The sequence below is a fragment of the Apium graveolens genome, chromosome 4 (genome assembly GCF_009905375.1).
Source record: "Apium graveolens cultivar Ventura chromosome 4, ASM990537v1, whole genome shotgun sequence".
NCBI lineage: Eukaryota > Viridiplantae > Streptophyta > Magnoliopsida > Apiales > Apiaceae > Apium > Apium graveolens.
In genome coordinates, this window is record NC_133650.1 from 273,574,793 (window position 1) to 273,599,180 (window position 24,388).

General features: G+C 38.6%; 1 long non-coding RNA gene and 2 other non-coding genes across 3 annotated transcripts; 2 read left to right on the forward strand and 1 right to left on the reverse strand.

The window, feature by feature from the left end:
- Nucleotides 1-220: 220 nt before the first annotated feature.
- Nucleotides 221-327, reverse strand: LOC141722169 (small nucleolar RNA R71). The gene has a single exon (XR_012575195.1). It is a non-coding gene; the product is annotated as a small nucleolar RNA R71 (small nucleolar RNA).
- Nucleotides 328-17,229: 16,902 nt separating this feature from the next.
- LOC141717148 (uncharacterized) lies at nucleotides 17,230-19,986 on the forward strand. The gene is made up of 4 exons (XR_012573541.1): nucleotides 17,230-17,631; nucleotides 18,783-18,872; nucleotides 19,094-19,140; nucleotides 19,680-19,986. It is a non-coding gene; the product is annotated as an uncharacterized LOC141717148 (long non-coding RNA).
- Nucleotides 19,987-21,408: 1,422 nt separating this feature from the next.
- On the forward strand, nucleotides 21,409-21,515 carry LOC141722523 (small nucleolar RNA R71). The gene has a single exon (XR_012575539.1). It is a non-coding gene; the product is annotated as a small nucleolar RNA R71 (small nucleolar RNA).
- Nucleotides 21,516-24,388: the final 2,873 nt, after the last annotated feature.

Sequence of the window (24,388 nt, forward strand, 5' to 3'; positions counted from 1 at the left end):
TGAAGACCCCAACATGCACATCAGGGATTTCATCGAGATCTGTGACACTTTCAAGTTCAATGATGTGACTGAAGATGCTATCAAGTTGCGACTCTTCCCGTTCTCTCTGAGGGACAAAGCTAAGTGCTGGTTATATTCCTTACCAGCAGGGTCTATCACCACTTGGGAAAATTTTGCTCAAAAGTTTCTCACTAAATTCTTCCCTATGGCGAAGACTGCTGCAATCAGGAATGCTCTTACTCAGTTTGCTCAGCAAATAGGAGAATCTCTGTGTAAGGCTTGAGATCGATATAAGGAGATGCTAAGGAAGTGCCCAAACCATGGCATGCCTGATTGGATGATTATTAACTATTTTTACAGTGGATTGGGTGCTAATTCTAGACCCATGCTTGATGCAGCATCAGGAGGAGCCTTGTGGGCTAAGAGCTACGATGAAGCTTATGAACTTATTAAACATATGGCTACTAATGAGTACCAGAATACTTCTCAGAGACTGGCTCAGGGAAAGGTAGCGGAAATTCTGGAGTTGGATGCAGCAACTACTATAGCTGCCCAACTTAAGGCTTTGACGATAAAGGCGGACACTTTGGCTAATTATGGAGTTAATCAAATTTCTAGTGTCTGTGAGCTTTGTGCTGGTGCCCATGAGACTAATCAGTGCACAATTTTTAGTGAATCAGCTCAGTTCATGAACAACTTTCAGCGTTCGCAGCAACCTGTGCCAGCCACTTATCATCCCAACAACCGCAATCATCCTAATTTCAGTTGGAGCAACACTCAGAATGTGGTTCAACAGCCTTATCAGCAATATCCATCTAAGCAGTATAACCCCTCTGGTTTTCAGCAACCGCAATATGCACCAAGACAACAACTCCAGCTGCAACAAGCTAATGAAAAATCTAAATTAGAGGAGTTGAAGCTTATGTGCAAAAGTCAAGATGTTTCCATCAAGACCTTGGAAAATCAAATTGGACAAATTGCCAATGCCTTGCTAAATTGTCAGCCTGGTACACTACCTAGTGACACTGAAGTGCCAGGAAAGAGGGAAGCTAAATAGCAGGTAAAGGCAAACACTTTGAGGTCGGGAAGGGTTGCGAATCATGAACAAACTCAAGCATTGACTAAAGAATTCGGGGCTGAGAAAGAAGTAGAGCAGCAGGAAGTAGAAGTGGAACCAAGGAAGACTATTGTTGAGCACACTCCTCCTGAGGGTAATACAGGGGAGAAATAGATATATCCTCCACCACCTTTTCTTAAGCGGCTGCAGAAGAAAAAGATGGACAAGTAATTTGAGAAGTTCCTGGAGGTGTTCAAGAAACTTCATATCAACATACCTTTCGCTGAGGCTCTTGAGCAGATGCCTAGTTATACAAAGTATATGAAAGGTTTTCTCTCTCAGAAAGTGAAGCTAGATGATTTAGAGACTGTCGCTCTCACGGAGGAATGCAGTGTTGTGCTGCAACAGAAGTTACCTCCAAAGCTTTAAGATCCAGGAAGTTTCACTATTTCATGTACCATTGGAAAAGTGTCTTTTGATAGATTCCTATATGACTTGGGAGCTAGCATCAATCTGATGCCCTTGTCAATCTTCAAGCAGTTGGACTTACCTGATCCAAAACCGACTTATATGACCTTGTAGTTGGCCGACCGTTCTATTACATATCCGTGAGGTATTGTGGAGGATATCTTGGTCAGGGTTGATAAACTCATCTTCTCTGCTGATTTCATAATTCTTGATTTCGAGGAGGATAAGAAAATTCCTATAATCTTGGGAAGACCTTTCTTGGCAACTGGCCGAACCTTAATAGATGTGCAGAAGGGTGAGCTCACAATGCGCGTGTTGGATCAGGATGTAACTTTTAATATGTTCAATGCTATGAAATTTCCTATGGAAAATGAGGAGTGCTTAAAGGTGGAGTTGGTAGATTATGTGGTTACTTCAGAACTTGATCAATTGCTAAGGTCTGATGCCTTAGAAAAAGCCTTATTGGGAATTTCAGATAGTGAAGATGACGAAGGTGAAGAATAATTATAATATTTGAATGCTTCTCCCTGGAATAGGAAGATTGATATGCCTTTTGAATCTCTTGGAATGGAGGAATTAAATAAAGCTCCTAAATGCCTCAAGCCATCTATTGAGGAAGTTCCCACTCTTGAGCTTAAGCCTTACTTGAGCATTTGAGGTATGCGTTTTTAGGTGATGCATCTACCTTTCCTGTTATTATTGCATTTGACCTTTCAGGTAGTGATGAGGAAAAGCTTCTGAGGATTCTGAGAGAGTTCAAATCGGCAATTGGCTGGACTATAGCAGATATCAAGGGAATCAGCCCTTCTTATTGCATGCATAAAATTCTGCTAGAGGAAGGTAGCAAGCCTACGGTCGAGCAACAAAGAAGACTTAATCCAATCATGAAGGAAGTAGTGAATACGGAAATTCTTAAGTGGCTAGATGCAAGGATCATCTATCCTATTTCTGACAGTTTATGGGTAAGCCCGATTTAATGTGTACCAAAGAAAGGTGGAATTACTGTGGTAGCAAATGAGAAGAATGAGCTCATTCCTACAAGAACAGTCACGGGGTGGAGAGTTTGCATGGACTACAGGAAGCTGAACAAGGCCACTAGGAAGGATCACTTCCCTTTTCCCTTCATTGATCAGATGCTTGACAGATTGGCCGGTCATGAGTACTACTATCTTCTGGATGGTTATCCGGGTTACAATCAGAATTATATCACTCTAGAAGATCAGGAAAAGACTACCTTCACGTGTCCATTTGGTACTTTCTCCTTCAGACGGGTTTCTTTTGGTCTGTGTGGTGCACCAGCCACATTTTCAAAGATGTATAATGGCCATCTTTTCTGATATGAATGGCCAGAATATGGAGGTGTTCATGGACGACTTCTCTGTATTTGGCGATTCTTTTGATGAATGCTTGCAAAATCTTATACACGTTCTCAAAAGGTGTGTTGAGACCAATTGGGTTCTCAATTGGGAGAAATGTCACTTTATGGTACGACAGAGCATTATTCTCGGGCACAAGGTTTCTAGTAAGGGTCTTGAGGTGGACAAAGCCAAGGTGGGGGTCATTGAGAATCTTCCTTCACCTATTTTTGTTAAGGGAATTCACATTTTTCTTAGTCATGCGGGTTTCCGTAGGCGTTTCATCAAAGACTTCTCTAAGATTTCAAAGCCTTTGTGCAGTTTACTAGAAAAAGATGTCCCTTTCAAGTTTGATGACGAGTGCCTTGCAGCTTTTGAAACATTGAAGAAGAGTTTAAACATGGAACTGGTCATAACTACACCTGATTGGAATGAACCTTTTGAGATGATGTACGATGCAAGTGACTATGCAGTTGGAGCAGTTCTAGGGCAAAGGAAGAACAACATATTTCATATGGTCTACTACGCTAGTAAGACCCTAAATGGTGCTCAACTGAATTACACTACTACGGAGAAATAACTTTCGGCTATTGTCTATGGTTTTGAGAAATTACGATCTTATCTACTTGGGACTAAGATGACAGTTTTCACTGATCACGCTGCAATTCATTATCTCGTCTCAAAGAAGGACTTGAACCCTAGATTGATTAGATGGGTTCTTTTGCTTCAAGAATTTGAACTAGAGATCAAGGCCATAAAGGGAACTGAAAATCAAGTTGCTGATCATCTCTTGCATTTAGAGAACGCTAATGCTACTTCATTGGACAAGACATTGATAAATGAGTCTTTTCCCGACGAGCAGCTGTTTGGAGTGCAAGAAGAAGAATCGTGGTTTGTAGACATTGTGAACTACCTTGTGAGTAACATCATGCCTCCTGACTTATTTTATGCTCAAAGGAAGAAGTTTCTACATGAAGTGAAGTGGTATATGTGGGATGAGCCATTTCTTTTTCAACAAGGAGCTGACCAAATCATCAGGAGATGTATTCCTTACAGCGAAACGGGGGGATCTTGCGAGATTGCCACTCAACGGCTTATGGAGGACATTATGGTGGAGAAAAGACAACATCTCGTATTCTTCAAGCATATTTCTTTTAGCCAACCTTGTTTAAAGATGCTCACCAGTTTGTTTTGAAATGTGATCAATGTCAACGTGTGGGTAATATGTCTAAGAGGGATGAGATGCCTCTTAATGTGCTTCTCGAAGTTGAGGTATTCGAAATTTGGGGAATTGACTTCATGGGGCCATTTATCTCATCTTGTAACAATTAGTATATCTTATTGGCGGTTGATTATGTGTCAAAATGGGTTGAAGTTAGGTGTTGCCAACGAACGATGTGAAAGTGGTGCTTAATTTTCTTCACAAGCAGATATTCACAAGGTTTGGAACTCCAAGAGTCATCATCAGTGATGAGGGGTCACATTTTTGCAATCGCAAGTTCACTGCTATGATGAAAAGGTATAATGTGAATTATCGCATTACCACGGCTTATCATCCTCAGATAAATGATCAAGCTGAGGTGTCTAACAGAGAGATCAAGCGCATTTTAGAGAAAGTTGTGTGTCCATCGAGGAAAGATTGGTCTTTGAAGCTTGATGAAGCTGTTTGGGCGTATAGACCAGCATACAAGACTCCATTGGGAATGTCGTCGTTTCAGTTGGTTTATGGTAAGGGGTGTCATTTGCCTGTGGAGCTCGAGCATAAGGCATATTGGGCTTTGAAGAAACTGAATCTTGACTTGGATGCGGCTGGTAAGAAGAGGATGCTTCAATTTAATGAACTCGACGAGTTTCGACTTCAAGCTTATGAGAACAACAAAATGTACAAGGAGAAAGTCAAGAGGTGGTATGATCGGGGTCTGGTGCTCAGATCATTTGTGTCGGGGCAACAAGTTCTTTTGTTCAACTCCCGTCTCCGTCTTTTTCCTAGAAAGTTGAAGTCAAGGTGGTCAGGGCCTTTCATAATCAAAACTGTGTTTCCACATGGAGCGGTGGAAATTTTTGAGAATTATCTGGGCCAAGCATTCAAGGTAAATGGTCAGAGGTTGAAGCATTACTATAGTGACACGACAAGCCGCGAGGTGGTTAGTGCCGTTTGTTAGGGCGGAAAACACGCGCTAATAATACACGCAAGTATACGCGTTCGCAAGTAATATATAATACTTTCTAGTTCGTTCCCACAGAGACTCAGACTAATTATGTTCAATTAACACTCACTCACCAATGTATAATTACTTCTTAATTTCAAGATAATAACACTTAATTTTGATTAACTAATTATTAACTACAATTAACTACGAGAATTAAACACTTAATTGATACTTGAATTAACAATATTAAACACACATGAGATCATAACTTCATTACTACTTCCTTCAATAGTTATTGTTATTACCCGTAGCATGTAACGGTGATGATACTAATTGAACAACACGAAACTGATAAAAGCCAACTTTCGTTGTACTAATACCATTCTACCAAACATCCACAATTAAGATAGAAGTTGAATAGGCATCAATTATGTTGAGACCCTATATGTCTACAGAATTTGACAACATAACGATTTAAGCACAAGTTATTCCTTATGATTACACAGGGCAAGTAAAACGGTTAAAGTTACCAACTAATCATGCATACACATACATGAACCTATGCTAGCATGGCAAGTTCTAAACCTCAAGATCCACTGTCGCTTCACAAGAGATTAACACCCTATCTTATATGTTCGCGACGCACATAAGACGAATAAGCACAACCAATACTAGATATCATACAATCATCACACACTAAGGTATTAAACAACTACCTAAAGAATTCCATAGTAAATCCGTTACGACCCCATGATCATGATTAGCCCATGATTGAACTCATCGTCACCATGGGTTCATATGAAAACATGATAATAACACGCGAGAATAATTAAATAAACTAATTATATTAAAGCAGAGTACGTCACAAGAGTAAATAGGTTCAAATTAAAGAAAACTAGCATCCACTGTTACAACGAATAAAAGAATCACAAGAAAATATGCTTCATTTTCGTTGCGATGTGCTAAAATGGTCTTATTCCTTATCTCCTTGCTCCTCGATTGATACTACGATTCAACACACATGAAACGTCTCTAAAAACTACTTATATAGGAGTCCCATAAAACCCAGCTATCTCAGAAGTCGGAAGCTCAACAGAATTAGGAGTCTAAAAATAATTATTTTAATTTACGTCCCAGAGCAGCCGCTCAGCAATCTTGAGCGGGCGCCCAGCTTCCTAAGCGGTCGCTCTGCAGAGCTGAGCGGGCGCTCAGACCCTTTCTGGAAAATACTCTGTTTTTTCTCCCGTTCTTTGCTACATTATGCTCCTAACTTCCCACTTGCAATGCCAAACACATACTAAGTCTTATTCTTGATGAAATCTCCCCACAAATGCAAGTAATACCCTGAAATGCACAAACACTAGAAAAACGCATCAAATAAATAAAATACTTGATTTCAAGACATCAATTCAATCCATTATAAGACGTTCTAAGTGGTATAAAATGCCACTTATCACACCCTCAAACTTAAATCGATGCTTGTCCTCAAGCATCACACACTGAAAAACAAAACAAAAACATGTATGAATGCAATCTATATGAAATGCAGCGATCCCCCTCACTATGACCAAACCAACCAACTTACGACATCTCAACAAATGCAATTAGGCGAATAAAGATCAATCAAATCATGCAAACTAACATACATCCAGAAACGTGGTGTGTGCAAATGCTTAACAGATATGCTTCGCAACTAGATCAATTATCATAACTCGACTATCCTAAAGGCAATCACATGATTATAAGAAGAATAAATTTCTAGGCACAAAATGACTTATAACACTTCAAGATTACTGGAGCTTATAACGGAATCATGCTTTTTATTCAACAACAACAAATGCTTATTTGACCGTGCAATGAGTGAGGTCCACAAAAGACTTATGCAATGGCATCCATTTAGCGAGCGTTAGGTTAGCGGATCCCAGACTATAAAAGCCTTAGGTCACTAGGCACAAAGTCCCCTAAGAACTTAATAACTTGAATACCAAAGAGCCCATTCGTGATCAATTATGCATTAACTCTTTATTTTTTTTCTTTTTTCTTTTCTTTTTTTTCTCTTTTTTTCTCTATATTTCTGAGCAAGTGCGTTTTGCTCCATCTTGCTCAACCCTAGACTACTCGCATAAAAATACAAGCTGGCTACTAGCCATTTGACGCCTAGCCACACTTAGCAATGAATTCCAATTTTTACTCCAATTTTTCTTTTCATGCCTTATATCACTAAGAACCTATTATAAATTCTAAGCATAATCAATAGATTAACCTCAAAAACTATCAAACCATGACAACAATCTAGTCCTTAAGCATTCTCTAAGACTTAGTGAAATTACAAGTGTTTCTAGCATGCACGTCAACCTACATGACTCAACATCACTCTAACGCTATCACTACACTCGCATCAACATCATAAATCAATTGGTAAAGCAACGCAAAAGGGATCATGGTAAATGCATGAGCTAAATGGCATGATAAATAAAGCTAAAAAATAAAAAAAAACTATATGGAAAAAATATGCAGTTATATGAATTAAACTATCATGAATATGCAACTATATGACACACACACAAAATATTCCTTAACTACCACCCCTAAACTTAAAATCTTCACTGTCCCTAGCGAAGGTAGTAGAAAGGAACACAGGGTATACCTACTCGGAGAAATCATCATCATCACCCTCAGACGGTGGAGTATCAGGAGGCGGATACGCAGAGTCCTCACCAAAAACGGGCCACTGGATCTCAGCTCCAAGGCCTCTAAAAGCAGTCCCAAGTGCAAGGGTGAGCTCCTGAGCAAACCTGCTCTGCGTCTCGTACATAGCATCCATCCTCCTCGACAACCTCCTATACTGGGCATCAGCCATCCCAACACCCTCCTGAGCTCTAGAAGAGCCTGCCTCATCACGCCCTGGTCTCGCCATGGTAGCACCAGCTGCTGGACGTCCTCCTGGAAGATGATAACCCAGCCCATGCTCCTCGGGCTCTCCATCAGTCCACTCCTGCATCGCATTCAGAGTCCCGGAATCAATAGGAGCGGCCGGCAGCTGTAACTATTCGTGAGAAGGCCACTGAACTCCCACTACTCGGCAAAGCTTTGTAACAGTAGATGCATAAGGGATGTTCATGTGCTTTGCTCCCCTTAAAAACTTCAGAATTCCTTGGTAGATGAACTCACCAAGGTCCATATAGTACTCCTCATTCAAAATACCCCATAACAACTGTGCTCGCTCAACTGTAATCTCATGTGCATGTAAAGTAGGCAGAATATTAGCACAAATAAAGGCATTCCATGCACGGGCATACCTATTCATCGCAATCGCCGTAAAATGACGATACACATTAGTCCAAGTCTTGAACGTCCAAACCGTGCCCGGCCTACAGAGAGTAGCACAAATCAAATCCAAGTCAAAATCTTCAGCATTCTTCTCATTCCAATTCTCCTCTGTAGGCTTCCGCTGTCGCTGCCCAATCACACGGCGAATCGCCTCAGGATGATAATCCACCGTTAGCCCACGCACAATAAAAAACCCATTCTTTTCAGCCTTTGCGTTCACATAAAACTCGCGAACCACGCTCATCGGAACTGCCTCCGGCGACTCACAGAAAGAAATCCTATCCTTTTTAGCAATCAATGGCAACAACTCACCATCCCTCCCCGATGGTAAGAATCCCCTCTCCTTCAAAATCGGCTTACCCAGAAGCCTAGTATACTCCTCCTCAGCAGCCCTATCAAACAAACGAGGCCTCGCAGCAGTACCCCTCGAAGAATCAGCAGTAGGAACAGTGATGCTGCTATCAATATTCCTGGATCTCTTGGGTGCCATTGAAACTGAGAAAAAAAAGTGCTTAAGAATTGTGTTTTTGAATATGGGAGAGAGTTTAAGGTTGAAAGTGAATGGGGGAGTATATGAAATAGTTGTATGTATATATATAGGGTAAAGATTAGGGTTAAAATTTGATTAGGAGTGGGGTTGAGGGTTAAAAATGTGGGTTTATGGGAAAAGGATTCGTGGGTAGTGGGTTTGTGTTTGTATTTTTGTATTTTCTGATTTTTTTTTGTTTTTTATTAGGCTAAAAAAATTCAGGCAGCCGGGCCTTGAGAGGTCGCTCAGCAAAGCTGAGCGGGCGCCCAACTTGCTAAGCGGTCGCTCAGCAAAGCTGAGCGGGCGCTCAGGGACCTTCTGGAAAAAAAATTCTTGGCCTGTTTTTTCAGATTTTTTTGTGGTTTTGGATAGGTTACTAACTTCTAAGGGTTCCTATAGTCACAAATCATGGGTTACCTCCCAAGAAGCGCTTCTTTTTCGTCATTAGCTTGACGTAGGGTACTTCGCTCAAGTTGACAATAAAACGGCACTAACCACTTCCCGGTTTTCCGTGTCCCCATAGTAATGCTTCAAACGCTGACCATTAACCTTGAATGCTTGGCTCGGATCATTCTCAAAAATCTCCACCGCTCCATGTGGAAACACAGTTTTGACAATAAAAGGTCCAGACCACCTTGATTTCAACTTTCCCGGAAAAAGTCGGAGACGAGAGTTGAATAAGAGAACTTGCTGCCCCGGCATGAATGACTTAGGATATAGCTTCCTGTCGTACCACCTTTTCACTTTTTCCTTGTATATTTTGTTGTTCTCGTACGCTTGGAGTCGAAATTCATCAAGTTCATTTAACTGAAGCATTCGCTTCTTTCCAACTGCATCTAGATCAAGGTTCAACTTCTTCAACACCCAATAGGCCTTATGCTCAAGCTCCGTAGGTAAATGACATCACTTACCATAATCAAGTTGAAACGGGGACATCCCAAGTGGAGTCTTGTATGCTGTTCTGTAAGCCCAAACAGCTTCATCGAGCTTTAAAGACCAATCCATCCTTGACGGACAAACAACTTTCTCTAGAATGTGCTTGATCTCTCTATTAGACACTTCCGCTTGACCATTCGTCTGCGGATGATAGGCAGTAGCAACACGATGATTCACATTATAGCGCTGCATCATAGAAATGAACTTACGGTTGCAGAAATGCGACCCCTCGTCACTTATGATTACTCGTGGTGTTCCAAATCTTATGAAAAACTGCTTATGAAGAAAATTCAACACTACCTTTGCATCATTCGTCGGTAGAGCCTTGACTTCTACCCATTTTGAGACATAATCGACTGCCAGCAAGATGTACTGATTATTGCAGGACGAGACAAATGGTCCCATGAAATCGATTCCCCAAACATCAAAGTCCTCGACTTCAAGCATCACATTTAACGGCATCTCATCCTTCCTCGTAAGATTCCCCACTCTTTGGCAACGATCACACCTTAAAACGAACTGATTAGCATCCTTAGACAAAGTAGGCCAGAAAAAACCTGCTAGCAGAATACGAGCTGCCGTCTTCTCACCACTATAATGTCCACCATAAACTGTGGAGTGGCAGTCTCGTAATATCCCCTCCGTCTCACAGAATGGGATACATCTCCTGATGATCTGGTTAGCTCCTTGTCTAAATAAATACGGTTCATCCCACATATACCACTTTAGCTCATGCAAAAACTTCTTCTTTTGAGCTGTACTCATATTAGGAGGCATTATATTACTGACAAGATAGTTCACAATATCTGCAAACCATGGCTCTTCCTCCTGAACTGTGAACAACTGCTCATCCAGAAAAGATTCGTTGATCAATGTCTTATCATGTGAAGTAGAATCGGGATTCTCCAATCTAGAGAGATGGTCAGCTACTTGATTCTTAGTACCTTTTCGATCCTTGATCTCTAACTCAAATTCCTGTAGCAAGAGCACCCAACGAATAAGTCTAGGCTTCGAATCCTTCTTGGAAAACAACTAGCGAATGGCCGCATGATCAGTGAACACTGTCACCTTTGTCCCAAGCAAATAAGATCGAAATTTTTTGAAACCAAAGACTATAGCCAAGAGCTCCTTCTCAGTAGTGGTGTAGTTCATTTGAGCTCCATTTAATGTCTTACTAGCATAGTAGACCACATGAAAGAGATTATTCTTGCGCTGCCCAAGAACTGCGCCCACCGCATAATCAATCGCATCACACATCATCTCAAAAGGCTCTGTCCAATCAGGTGCCATAATAGCTGGTGCAGTTATCAAACTCTTCTTGAGAGTCTCGAATGCCGTCAAGCATTCATCATCGAATTTGAAAGGCACATCCTTCTCGAGCAAGTTGCACAATGGCTTTGATATCTTCGAGAAGTTCTTGATGAAACACCGATAAAAACCCGTATGACCAAGAAAACTACGGATTCCTTTCACAAAAATAGGTGGCGGAAGATTCTCAATGACGCCCACATTGGCTTTATCCACCTCAAGACCCTTGTTAGAGACCTTATGCCCAAGAATAATGCCTTCACGCACCATAAAGTGACATTTTTCCCAATTTAGCACCAAATTAGTTTCCACACACCTTTTGAGCACCGCACGAAGATTCTTCAAACATTTATCATAGGAATGTCCAAAGACGGGGAAGTCGTCCATGAACACCTCGACATTATTTCCAATCATATCAGAGAATATAGCCATCATACATCTCTGAAAAGTGGCAGGTGCGCCACATAAACCAAATGAAACTCTGCGAAAAGTAAACGTGCCAAATGGACAAGTGAAGGTAGTATTTTCTTGATCCTCTGGTGTAATACAAATCTGATTATATCCCGAATAGCCATCCAGAAGACAATAATACTCATGACCGGCCAACCTGTCAAACATCTGATCAATAAATGGAAGAGGGAAGTGATCCTTCCTCGTGGCCTTGTTCAACTTTCTATAGTACATGCATACCCTCCATCATGTGAATGTTCGAGTGGGGATGAGCTCGTTCTTCTCATTTGCTACCACAATAATACCTCCTTTCTTAGGTACACATTGCACGGGGCTCACCCAAGAACTGTCAGAAATGGGATATATGATTCCTGCATCCATCCACTTTAGAATTTCTTTCTTCACCACTTCTTTCATGATAGGATTAAGTCATCGTTGTTGCTCAACAGTTGGCTTACTACCTTCCTGTAATAACCCCAATTTTTGGAAATTTTTGAAACCCTTATGAATAGTGATTTTGCAGATTATGCTGAATGAGAAAACTTTTCATGCCACACTATGTAGGGGTTCTGGTATGGATATTCTGAGATTTTATTAGTACTCTATATGGTATATAAGTGTATGTAAAGATCGTCAGAATCCAATTCCGAACACTTTGATTTTTCCGGAAATCCACTAGATACGGAAAGAATTGAGTATAAGGTAACAGGATAAAAAGGATTTAAATTAAAGGATTATAAGAGAGGATCATAAAAGGAATATAATATATTGAGAAAGTTAAAGGGAACCTAAGTAATAAGATCCCGGGTATGATCCCTCAAACGATAAACGAAAACGAAAGTTAAGCGAACCGTATAACAGATCAGCGGTCATTAGGAAAACAATTAGGAAGTTAATCAAAGGGATTAGAGAGGATAATGTCACCCAACCAATGAGAAGAGGACAAGGAGGGGAAGATGACATCATAGCATGACATAAGCATGACATGGGAAGGAAGGAGATGTGGTTGAAGTAGAACCACACAAAGTTAAGGCTAAAAAGGTAATTAACCAAAACAAAAACAAAATTACATCCACCAAGCCAAACAAATCATTTCATCAAAACAAAAGAAATCTATTTCTCTTCAACAAAAGCTTGCTCTCGGCTTTTTACAATTTCAAAGGAAAGGATTTTCAAAATCCAAGATCCAAGCCTCCTAAATTGGTAAGATAATTCCCTAGTGTTCCTTATGCATATTTATGGCTATATTATGAGTTTAAGCCTTCAATTCTTTCTCAATCTTCTTCAAGAAATCAATGAAGAAGACAATGAATAGTGACTTCAAGAATTTTAACTTGATTTTCTTGTTTTTCCTTTAAGATCCAAGCTTTCCTAAGACTCCTCAAGGCTTCCTAAGGCTTCCTAGCTACTCCCACCACTTCAAGGAAGGTATATCATCACCAAACCCTAGATTCCTTTGTATAATAAGATGATTTTTATTGTTATGATGATATAGTAGCTTAATGCTTGTGGTTTAGAGTTTGGGTTGGAGTGGTAGTGAAATGGAATGGTGAATCTTGTTGTTTTGGTTAAAAGAACTTAAGTATAGTTTAAATTCAAGTTTTATGAGTAAGTAAATGGATTATAATGAGTTGGGTTGGGGCTGTTGTAATGTATTTTGGATGGAGGTTTGATTGGGTTGTGAATTGGGGTTGAATTGTGATGGTTTTGGAATGGTTTAAATTTGGGAAATCGCGTAAACATAGCCGTCGTAATGTCCGATTTACTTTAGACTGCTTTTGTTCATAACATTTGGACCCGAGGACTCCCTGCTAGATTATGACCATTGCCATTCTTAGATAGTTCATGTTACGAGCTTCGTTTTGATATGTAGTTCGTTCGATTCCGATGCACGGTTTAGGAGAAACGACCGTTTTAAGTAACGGCGTTTCGCGAACGAACATTTACCCCTCGCCTTACTTTGAAACATAGGTTAAAGACTTTAAAGGACTAATTGAAGTATGAAACATTTATGTAAGGTGTAATAGGCAGTTGATAAGACACCCGCGAAGGAATCGCCTTAAAACTCGTAATGGTTAAATTATTAAAAATGGTGGAGCCGAGGGTACTCGAGTGACTTAAGAGAATCAGTAAGCGCAAAGCGAGCGTTAGAGTCTAAGTTGGTTAATGTATAGATTTACAAGTGACTTTGGTTTAATTCCAACTTACTTGTTGCTTATAGGTTACCAGACTCGTCCCGAGCCATTCGTAACCCCCAGTCGCTCAGGCCAGTTTTCTACCCGTTATAACTGTTGTTGTGATGTATATGTGTATATGCATGATCTTGCGATAAATGCATATTTGTTATTAGCAAATTCTTGCGATATATTATAGCATGTGATATGGTACATATGCATGCCTGTTTCGTATTCTTGCCATATATATCTGTTGGTTCAGTTGATAATACCTATGCTAGAGAATAGCGGTAATTTGCATATACCCTTAGTATAGGGACCCAAAGGTGAAAACATTTTCTAAAACCGGGAGTCGAGGATCCCGAGTAGATTTTATATATATATATATATTTATATATATATGGTTATAGTTTTCACAACTATTAATCGAATAAGGGTTATTCGATAACTTTATATTATTTATGGAATATTATTTCGAATATTCATTCGAGGGCTTATGACTCCTTTTATTTTATTAATTGAATATTATTTGAATATTCATTTGAGGATGTATGACTCCTTTATTTTATTTAATGAATATTATTTATAATATTCATTCGAGGTATTATGACTCCGCTTATTATTGAAATATATTCTTTATTTTATTAAAGAATAAGGTGTCGATAATCAAACTTATTTTCGATTATTCAAATAAAGATAGTACTTTCATATAAGTATATCTTTGGTTATCTAATATCCATTTCAAGTATAAGTTTTAAAACTTCTACTTCGATTATTTTTATAAGGATTATCTTTATGAGAATATTATTTAAATAATAATATTCAGATATTTTCTAATATATCGGGACTGATTTATTTTAATAAATCAGCAGTACTCCAAACATTCTTAAAAATGTTTTCGAGTCTTCAAAATAATTTTTAAAGTTAGAGTGGACCCCAAAACTCATTTTTTTATATTTAAGATCTTCCTTTCAAAGGGGATTTAAATACTCGCTCAAAACCTGGGGGATCCAGCTCTGTGGTGCATTTTACATTCGCAACGTGGTTGCTGTTTTGAGAAAACAAATGAATTAATTACTTACCCAACGTTCGGGAAGTAAGCCCATCTAATTGAGTCGGCATAAGCGACAGGCCGGGGTACGGTCTATCAAAGTGTAAGTGGCTGGGTGGCAGTCCATCAACGCGTAAGAGGCCGGGTGGCGGTCCAGCACAAGGTCCTTATGTGGCCAGGGTGATGACCGGTGGGGGATTCATCCGTCTACTAGTAGAAAAGGTTACTTATTGGTATCTTTGCCTGATCAGCAAGATATCAGGTTTATGCCAAAATTTCTTTTCTTTCCAAATTCATTGGATATTGCAACTCTCTTCATACTTTACATGACAGAGGTTTTCAGGAAATGTATGAGAGATATATATAGGTGTATATATATATCGGGACTTAATGAAGTATCTCGTAACTTCATTTCATTCAATAATATTTCAAAGATTGAATCTATTCAAGTATTATCTTGTAGTCTCATCTATGTGATGAACTTTTGAACTAATTATAACTTGAATGGTGGTAGTTCAAGTAGTATTTGGAAAAGATGTAAGTATATTGGAGTATCTTGTAACTTTATCTTTTAAACTTATATCTAGTAAATGATTATCTTATGCATGACAAAGATTTTCAGAAAAATGTTGAGACAAGGTTAGATATATGAGATCACCTTGCAACGATATTTTTATACAGTTATACACTGGAACTCTGTGTGTATTATGCATGGAAGAGGACTTCCAATATTTTGAAAAGTATATATGTATATATATATACTGAATATTTTGCGACTTCATCGCATTAAGATATCAACTTGGTTCATTTCTTTTGACCAAGACTTTCATGAGTACTATGAGAAGGCTCATATATTATTAATCATTATACATATTACTTTGGTGGGCTTGCTGCTCACCCTTGCTTTCTTCTTTCATCACACAACATCAGATAGACAAGATGAACAGGACCAAGCTCCCAATTCGCGAGCGGATAGGAAACGTTCTGCAGTTTCCTATAGGCGTTGATATCGCTGTAGCTGAGGTAGGAGCTACCAATAGGCTAGGCTTCAACTTTTGATGTACCAGATTTATGTATATTTATGAATTGTAATAATGGCAAAGAAAATGTAAATTTATTCAGAAAACCTTTTAAGGTGTTTTGGCAGATAATTGTGGAATAAAATGACTTGTGATTATTTTTGGATATTCATCTCTGAGACTATAACTTGTGGTGTGTGTGTTTATTGTGGGGTCACAGTACAGAGTAGTTGATTATTTATTAAGATTGGGTGTTATTAAGGGAAATGGAACTCGTGACAACCCGGATCCCCGACCCCGGATTTGGGGGTGTTACACTTCCTCTAGCAGATCTTTATGTATGCAGTACGAAGGGCTGATCCCCTTTATGTCTGCTATAGTCCATCCGATAGCCGATTTGAATTCTCTCAAGATCCTGAAGAGCTTGTCCTCCTCACTACCTGAAAGGTCAGATGCAATAATAACATGTAAAGTAGATGCATCACCTAAAAAGGCATACCTCAAATGTTCAGGCAATGGTTTAAGCTCCAAAGTAGGTGCTTCCTCAATAGATGGTTTGAGCTTTCCTTCAACATTCTTGAGGTCAGAAGTATCAAGAGATTTAAATGGCATGTCTAGCTTTCGCCTCCAAGGAGAAGCATTTAGATATTGTAGTTGCTCATTGCCATCCTCATCATCACTGTCAAAGTCCCCCACTAAGGCTTTCTCTAATGCATCAGACATTAGCATATGATCAAGTTCTGAAGTTATCGCAGAATCAATCAAATCCACCTTTAAGCACTCATCGTCTTCTGTAGGGAATTTCATCGCTTTGAACACGTTGAATGTCACATCCTGATCCTGCACCCTCATAGTAAGTTCTCCTTTCTGCACATCTATCAAGGTACGACCTATAGCCAAGAAAGGTCTCCTCAAGATTATGGGAATCTTCTTATCTTCCTCGAAATCCAGAATAACAAAGTCTGTAGGAAAGAAGAGCTTATCCACCTTTACTAGCACATCCTCCACTATGCCTTGTGGGTATGTAATAGAACGATCAGCCAATTGTAGAGACATGTAGGTGGGCTTTGGATCAGGAAAATTTAACTTTTTGAAGATAGACAACGGCATCAGATTGATGCTTGCTCCAAGATCGCACAGGCATTTGTCAAAAGATAACTTGTCGATGGTGCAAGGAATGGGGAAGCTACCTGGATCTTTAAGCTTTGGAGGTAATTTTTGTTGCAGCACAGCACTGCACTCTTCCGGTAGAGCAACAGTCTCAAGGTCATCCAGTTTCACCTTCCTTGAAAGAATACTCTTCATAAATTTCGCATAACTAGGCATTTTCTCTAGAGCCTCAGCGAAAGGTATATTGATGTGAAATTTCTTGAACACCTCCAGAAACTTACCGAACTGCCACTACACCATAGATTGGCTATGGCAACCACATTTTTAATAACTTATCAAAAAATGTTGCAAATGAGAGAATAAATTACATGTATTGCAAGGACTTTTAAAAGCGTTGCACATGCAGTGTAAAAAACAGAGGGAGTTAAAAACTAGCACTCTATTACAATAAATTTTTTAAGGCGTTGCAGTATGTCCAAATTTTGGGCCCAAAATGTCAGCGGGCTTTCAAATAATTTGACTGAACAATTTTGCCGGGCTAATAAAAAATAACAAATAATAAAACAAGAAACAAAAAACACGACTGCCACACCCCTATATACTACCACACCCATATACAGGACACGGCAGATGCAAGAAAAAGAGAGAGTCTAATTATTCAAAGATTCAAGAACAAGATTTGAGCAGGAAAAGGGTAAAACATCGACCCTTAATCCTTTTTCCCTTTCACCCCAAATCGATTGTTCATGTTCTTCAATTGAGTATACATGCTCTTCTTTGTTCAAATAACAATTGAAAAATCTTGATTAGTTCATTTGTATATGTTAAAATCTTTTTTCTTGTTCTTAAATTACTATTTTCCAGTTTATAAATAGTGTTTTTCTATTTTTGATGTTAATTATTTGTGTTTAATATAGTGTGAGTTTGAGCAATACTTTGTTCTTATGTTTGAAATTTTTATTATTATATATAATTAGGGATAATACGAGCTTTGTATGCATTTATATTTTCTTTGTACTGAGTTTCTTAAATTTTGGGGTTCTATATAATTCGGGATTTTATGAGATTACTGATTATTTAATTGAAACTTAGTTTATAATATAATTACATTTATAATGGAGTTCTTGAGATTTTAGGCTTTGTAACTTTATAGAGTAGCAGGGACACATGAAATCTTTATTCCAGTGGAGGCCAATTTCAATTGGTAGGTAGATTTTAAAGAACAACTTAGTAGGTAGTTTTCACTCCTGACTTTTCACTAATAAGGTTTTTTTGTTGGTGTTTGATGACCTAAGTGTCGACGCATTAAGAAGCTAATTTCAATTAATATTTTTTGTTCTAAAGTTGAGTACTAAGATGAGCATCATTATTGAAAAAAGAAATCAATCTTTTGTAACTTGCGCACTTTGTCTTCCTAATAATCTTATATTTATGTAAAAAAACCTTAAAATTTTATATACTTATATTTATGTAAAAAAAACCTTAACAATTTTAAATACTTTCATATATGTTATATATATTTTTCATATTTTAATATCTTGTCTCTATTGTTTCTTATAGGTCAAATTCGTTTTATTGCATACATTGAACATGGAAAGGTTTACTGTGGATGTAGATTCTTTTTTTAGGATTGTTAACTTACGTACTTTGTCTTCTTAACCTTTTCAAATTATTGCTAATTTTAATTTTTCTTCCTGCTCTTTCTTGGCTGGTGGTTTGTTGCTTTACAAAGCATTATTTCTAAAAATACTCTTGTCGCCCCTGGATGGGAAATTAGAGAAAAAGTATATTGGTCATTATTATACCAGATTTGTAAACTTATATAGTTCATGTTAATCTGTGCAGATAACTCTTTTTTTCCTACTTCCGCATAAAGTTTGCTAGTGTTCAGTTGTTTCCAACTTTAGCGAGAGGACTGGGATGATGAGAAAGATGGTGAGTGAACACCCCTAACTTTGATAATGTCTTTAATTGGTAAAACTGGAACCATTTATGACAATGTCTTTAATAATTTGTTAATGTTTGCTAGTGTTCAGTTTTTTCCCTGAAGAAACATGAGGGAAGTACAAAGATGTATAATAGTTTCTGCTAATCGTATGTTGATGTACTGTGTGATATATGTTCTTAATGATTTGTTTTGTATGCTGGTTTTGTAGGCTGAGAAGAAGATTTTGAAGAAGCAGAAAAGAAAAAAAAGGCTGAGGTACCCTCTTTTTTATTTATTCTGAATGATAGTAAATATATAAATGTCAAAACTTGTTGTTGTGGTGTGTGGTTTGTTGTTGTTGCATCCTTACAGTCCAACCTTTGACGATGATGAAGATGATTCCCAATTGTCCTTTATTCTTGGCAAGCTAGAACAAAACTTTATAACCACTATGTTACATATGAAAGGGTCTGTGTCAAACGTAAATGTACATGGAATTATTCAAGTTCAGGTTTGCTCATAGCCGGATAAGTTATTAAACTAGTCCGAATTATCAGGTCTTTGTTTCTGCTTGTATTATAATAAGTATTGTCATACTCTGCTATAGGAACTCATGTTTCCAAGTTGATAATTTAATATTGGTTATGAATAAACAATTCATTTATCTAATAGTATCTAGTAGTATTGACTCAATAGTTTATCTCAGGCTTTTGGTAATATACAATATCAGGCTTTTGGTAATGTATAATATCTGTTAGATTGTTACTAAATTATTCAGTTAAGAAATGAGACATTTTTTGTGTTTGTGTTTGTAGGATATATTCCCCGCCATAAAATTGATGATGCTAAGTTTAACTACGAGACAAAGCAACTTGCATACCTTTCTGCACATGATATCTACGGATGAATTTGGCATGACAATAGAATAGTTTGGCAGAAGAATCATATTTGGCAGCCAAGAAGCTAAAAGAAAATTACTATTAGTTTTGTTCATTAGTTAATTTAGTGCAGCTATTTGCCATTTTGTATTGACTTATATTTTGAATTATTTGTATAATAATGTTGGAACAACCTGAGCTTTTGAATGGTTGTTAATGGTTATAAATGACATTGATAATTGGTTTTGTGGCATAAAAAATGCCTGGATTGCTCTATTTTCAATAAGATCCTACAATTTTTTTTAAAAAAACTGTTGCATTTGAATCTAAAAATGTACAAAATTGTTGTAATATTTGTCAAATTTGACCTTAAATTTCATTACAATTACACCAATTAGTGTTGCGTTAAGGTGGTTATTTAGATGACAAAAATAGCTATTGCAATAATTTAACTGCGTTGCTGTAAAATATATTTCGTTGCTATATTTGGTTTATTGCAATAATATTTTGTTGTTGCTATAAATGCCTTAAAATGTTGCAATAGGACCTCTATTACATCACCACCGGATGCAACGCCAAAATATTACATATTTGTTGCTATAAATTCTACTGCAACATAAATAGCCCATAAGGCAATATATTTGTGTGGTTGCCATAGCCATTTTATGGTGTAGTGTGCTTATCCAGCTTTTGTTGTTGCAATCTCTTAGGGAAAGGTGGTGGAGGATAGAGCTGTTTCTCCCCTGTATTACCCCTCAGGCAGAGTGTGTTCAACAGTTGTCTTCCTTGGTTCCACCGCTTTTTCCTTTTGCTTAGCTTCTTCATCACCAACTTTAGCTTCTCCTTCTTTTGCTTTTTCAGCATCAGCAACTTTTCCAGACCTTAAGGTAATAGCCTTGACTTGCTCTTTAGCTTCCTTTCTACTTGGCACTTCAGTATCACTGGGAAGTATGCCAGGTTGACGATTGAGCACTGCATTGGCTATTTGACCGATTTGATTTTCCAAGGTCTTGATAGAAACAGCCTGACTTTTGCACAACAACTTAAGTTCCTCAAAATCATCACTAGAAGGTGGAGCAGCACCTCCTTGTTGAGGATATGATTGCCTTTGAGCATAATGATGTGGTTGCTGGAATCCAGGTGGATTAAACTGTTTACTGACGCCTTGCTGATATGGTTGCTGAATAGCATTCTGATTATTACTCCAGCTGAAAGTTGGATGATTTCTGTTGATAGGATGATAAGTAGCTGGCACAGGCTGCTGCGGTCGCTGATAATTGTTCACATACTGAACAGATTTATTAACAAGAGAACACTGATTCGTAGCTTGAGAACCTGCACAAAGCTCACAGACCATAGCTATCTGATTGACTCCATAGGTGGCTAAAAAATCGACCTTCATAGATAGCGCTTGGAGCTGCGCTGCAATAGCTGTAGCTGCGCTGCAATAGCTGTAGCTGCATCAACTTCCAGAATACCTGCTACCTTCCCAGGCATCATCCTTTGAGTTGGGTTTTGAGGCTCATTTGCAGCCATAGTTTCAATAAGATTATAAGCCTCAGTATAGCTTTTGGCCCACAAGGCGCCTCCAGCTGTTGCATCGAGCATGGGCCGAGATTGGGTCCCCAAACCATTATAGAAACCAGTGATCACCATCCAATCAGGCATACCATGATGTGGACACTTTCTCAACATCTCCTTGTAGCGCTCCCAAGCTTCGCACATGGATTCTGTAGGCTGCTGCGCAAACTGAGTAAGAGCACTCCTCATAGCCGCAGTTTTCGCCATTGGATAGAACTTTACCAGGAACTTTTGCGCAAGATCTTGCCAAGTAGTGATGGACCTAGGAGGTTCAGAATGTAACCAGTCCTTAGCTTTATCCCTTAGAGAGAATGGGAAAAGCCTCAGCTTGATAGCCTCATTAGTCATACCATTATATTGAAAGTACTGCAGATCTCGACAAAATTCCTAATGTGCATGTTGGGATCTTCAGTAGCAGCACCTCCGAAAGAAACAGAATTCTGCACCATCTGAATTGAGCCCGGCTTGATTTCAAAAGTGTTAGCCTGAATAGCCGGATGAAGGATGCTTGACTGAATGTCATCAAGTTTAGGCCGAGAAAAGTCCATAAGAGCTGGATCTGCCGGAACTATACGATCACCCATGATTACTGGTTCTTTCTGCTCACTCTCTGTATCCGAATCTTCAAAATCTATCTTCTCCGGAATATCAAGAACTTCGTCCGTCTCCTCAGCCGTATCTAAAGTCCTCTTGCGAGTACGAGAACGTGTTTGCATAAACACTCGATAAAGTACCTGAAACACAACCGGAAACAATAAGTAACACATCTTAATCAATGAGTCCTAGTGACCACTGATGGTAAGTACATAAACTAAACAAATACGCCGAGTCCCTAGCAGCGGCGCCAAAAACTTGTTAGGGCGGAAAACACGCGCTAATAATACACGCAAGTATACGCGTTCGCAAGTAATATAGAATACTTTCTAGTTCCTTCCCACAGAGACTCAGACTAATTATGTTCAATTAACACTCACTCACCAATGTATAATTACTTCTCAATGTCAAGACAATAACACTTAAATTTGATTAACTAATTATTAACTACAATTAACTACGAGAATTAAACACTTAATTGATACTTGAATTAACAATATTAAACACACATGAGATCATAACTTCATTACTACTTCCTTCAATAGTTATTGTTATTACCCGTAGCATGTAACGGTGATGATACTAATTGAACAACACGAAACTGATAAAAGCCAACTTTTGTTGTACTAATACCATTCTACCAAACATCCACAATTAAGATAGAAGTTGAATAGGCATCAATTATGTTGAGACCCTATATGTCTACAGAATTTGACGACATAACGATTTAAGCACAAGTTATTCCTTATGATTACACAGGGCAAGTAAAATGGTTAGAGTAACCCACTAATCATGCATACACATACATGAACCTATGCTAGCATGGCAAGTTCTAAACCTCAAGATCCACTGTCGCTTCACAAGAGATTAACACCCTATCTTACATATTCGCGACGCATATAAGACAAATAAGCACAGCCAATACTAGATATCATACAATCATCACACACTAAGGTATTAAACAACTAACTAAAGAATTCCATAGTAAATCCGTTACGACCCCATGATCACGATTAGCCCATGATTGAACTCATCGTCACCATGGGTTCATATGAAAACATGATAATAACACGCGAGAATAATTAAAAAAACTACTAATATTAAAATAGAGTACGTCACAAGAGTAAATAGGTTCAAATTAAAGAAAACTAGCATCCACTGTTACAACGAATAAAAGAATCACAAGAAAATATGCTTCCTCTTCGTTGCGATATGCTAAAACGGTCTTCTTCCTTATCCCCATGCTCCTCAATTGATACTACCATACAACACACGTGAAACATCTCTAAAAATTACTTATATAGGAGTCCCACAAAATCCAGCTATCTCAGAAGTCGGAAGCTCAACAGAATTAGGAGTCTAAAAATAATTATTTTAATTTACGTCCGTGAGCGGCCGCTCAGCAATCCTAAGCGGGCGCCCAGCTTCCTGATTGGTCGCTCAGCTGAGCTAAGCGGGCGCTCAGACCCTTTCTGGAAAATACTCTATTTTTGCTCCCATTATTTGCTGCATTCTGCTCCTAACTTCCCACTTGCAATGTCAAACACATACTAAGGCTTATTCTTGATGAAATCTCCCCAAAAATGTAAGTAATACCCTGAAATGCAGAAACACTAGAAAAACGCATCAAATACACAAAATACTTGATTTCAAGACATCAATTCAAGCCATTATAAGACGTTCTAAGTGGTATAAAATGCCACTTATCACCGTTCTATTATCCATTTGAGCTCAAGGTTCTACGTCGAGCTAGCAACATAAAAGAAGCGCTTCTTGGGAGGCAACCCAAGTTTGTTGTACATTAGTAGGTGGAGGAAGCAAGAAGAAAGGAGAAAAACACAAAAAAAATCAGGGGAAAAAAATTCAGGGCCAACTTCAGTAGCTGAGCGCGCCCGCGCTGATCAATAGTGTGGCCATGCTATTTTTCCATTAACCAAACGCGCCCGCGCTGATCTAGCGCGCGCCCGCGCCGGTTTTCCAGAGAATGAGCGCGCACGCGCTGTCCAAGCGCGCCGCTGCGCCAGGTCCCTGTTCGAAAAAAAATATTAACAGCAGGATAAAGAGAAAAATCAGGACTTTTACTCCAAAATAAATTCCAACCCGATTTTTACTCTTCCGCATCCTATAATTCCCTCTCCAAATCAAAACCATTATTCCCGCGATTCCCATAATCAATTCCCACTTCTATTCCATATCTATTTCTCAACTCTCCACCTATAAATACACAAACTTGTACACAAACTTCTCCACCACTTCACAAATTCTCAAACACAATTCTCTCTCAAACACTTAGTCTTTTTTTTCTCTTATTCAATCCCAATGGCACCGAAAAGACAAAGAACGCAAGTAGGCAGCAGCACCACCAATTCTTCATCTGCGGGTGGTGTGAGGCCAAAGTTTTCTATGGCTGAGGCTGAAGAGGAGTACACGAGGCTTCTCTCGAAGCCTATTGCTAAGGAGCGGGGTTTTCT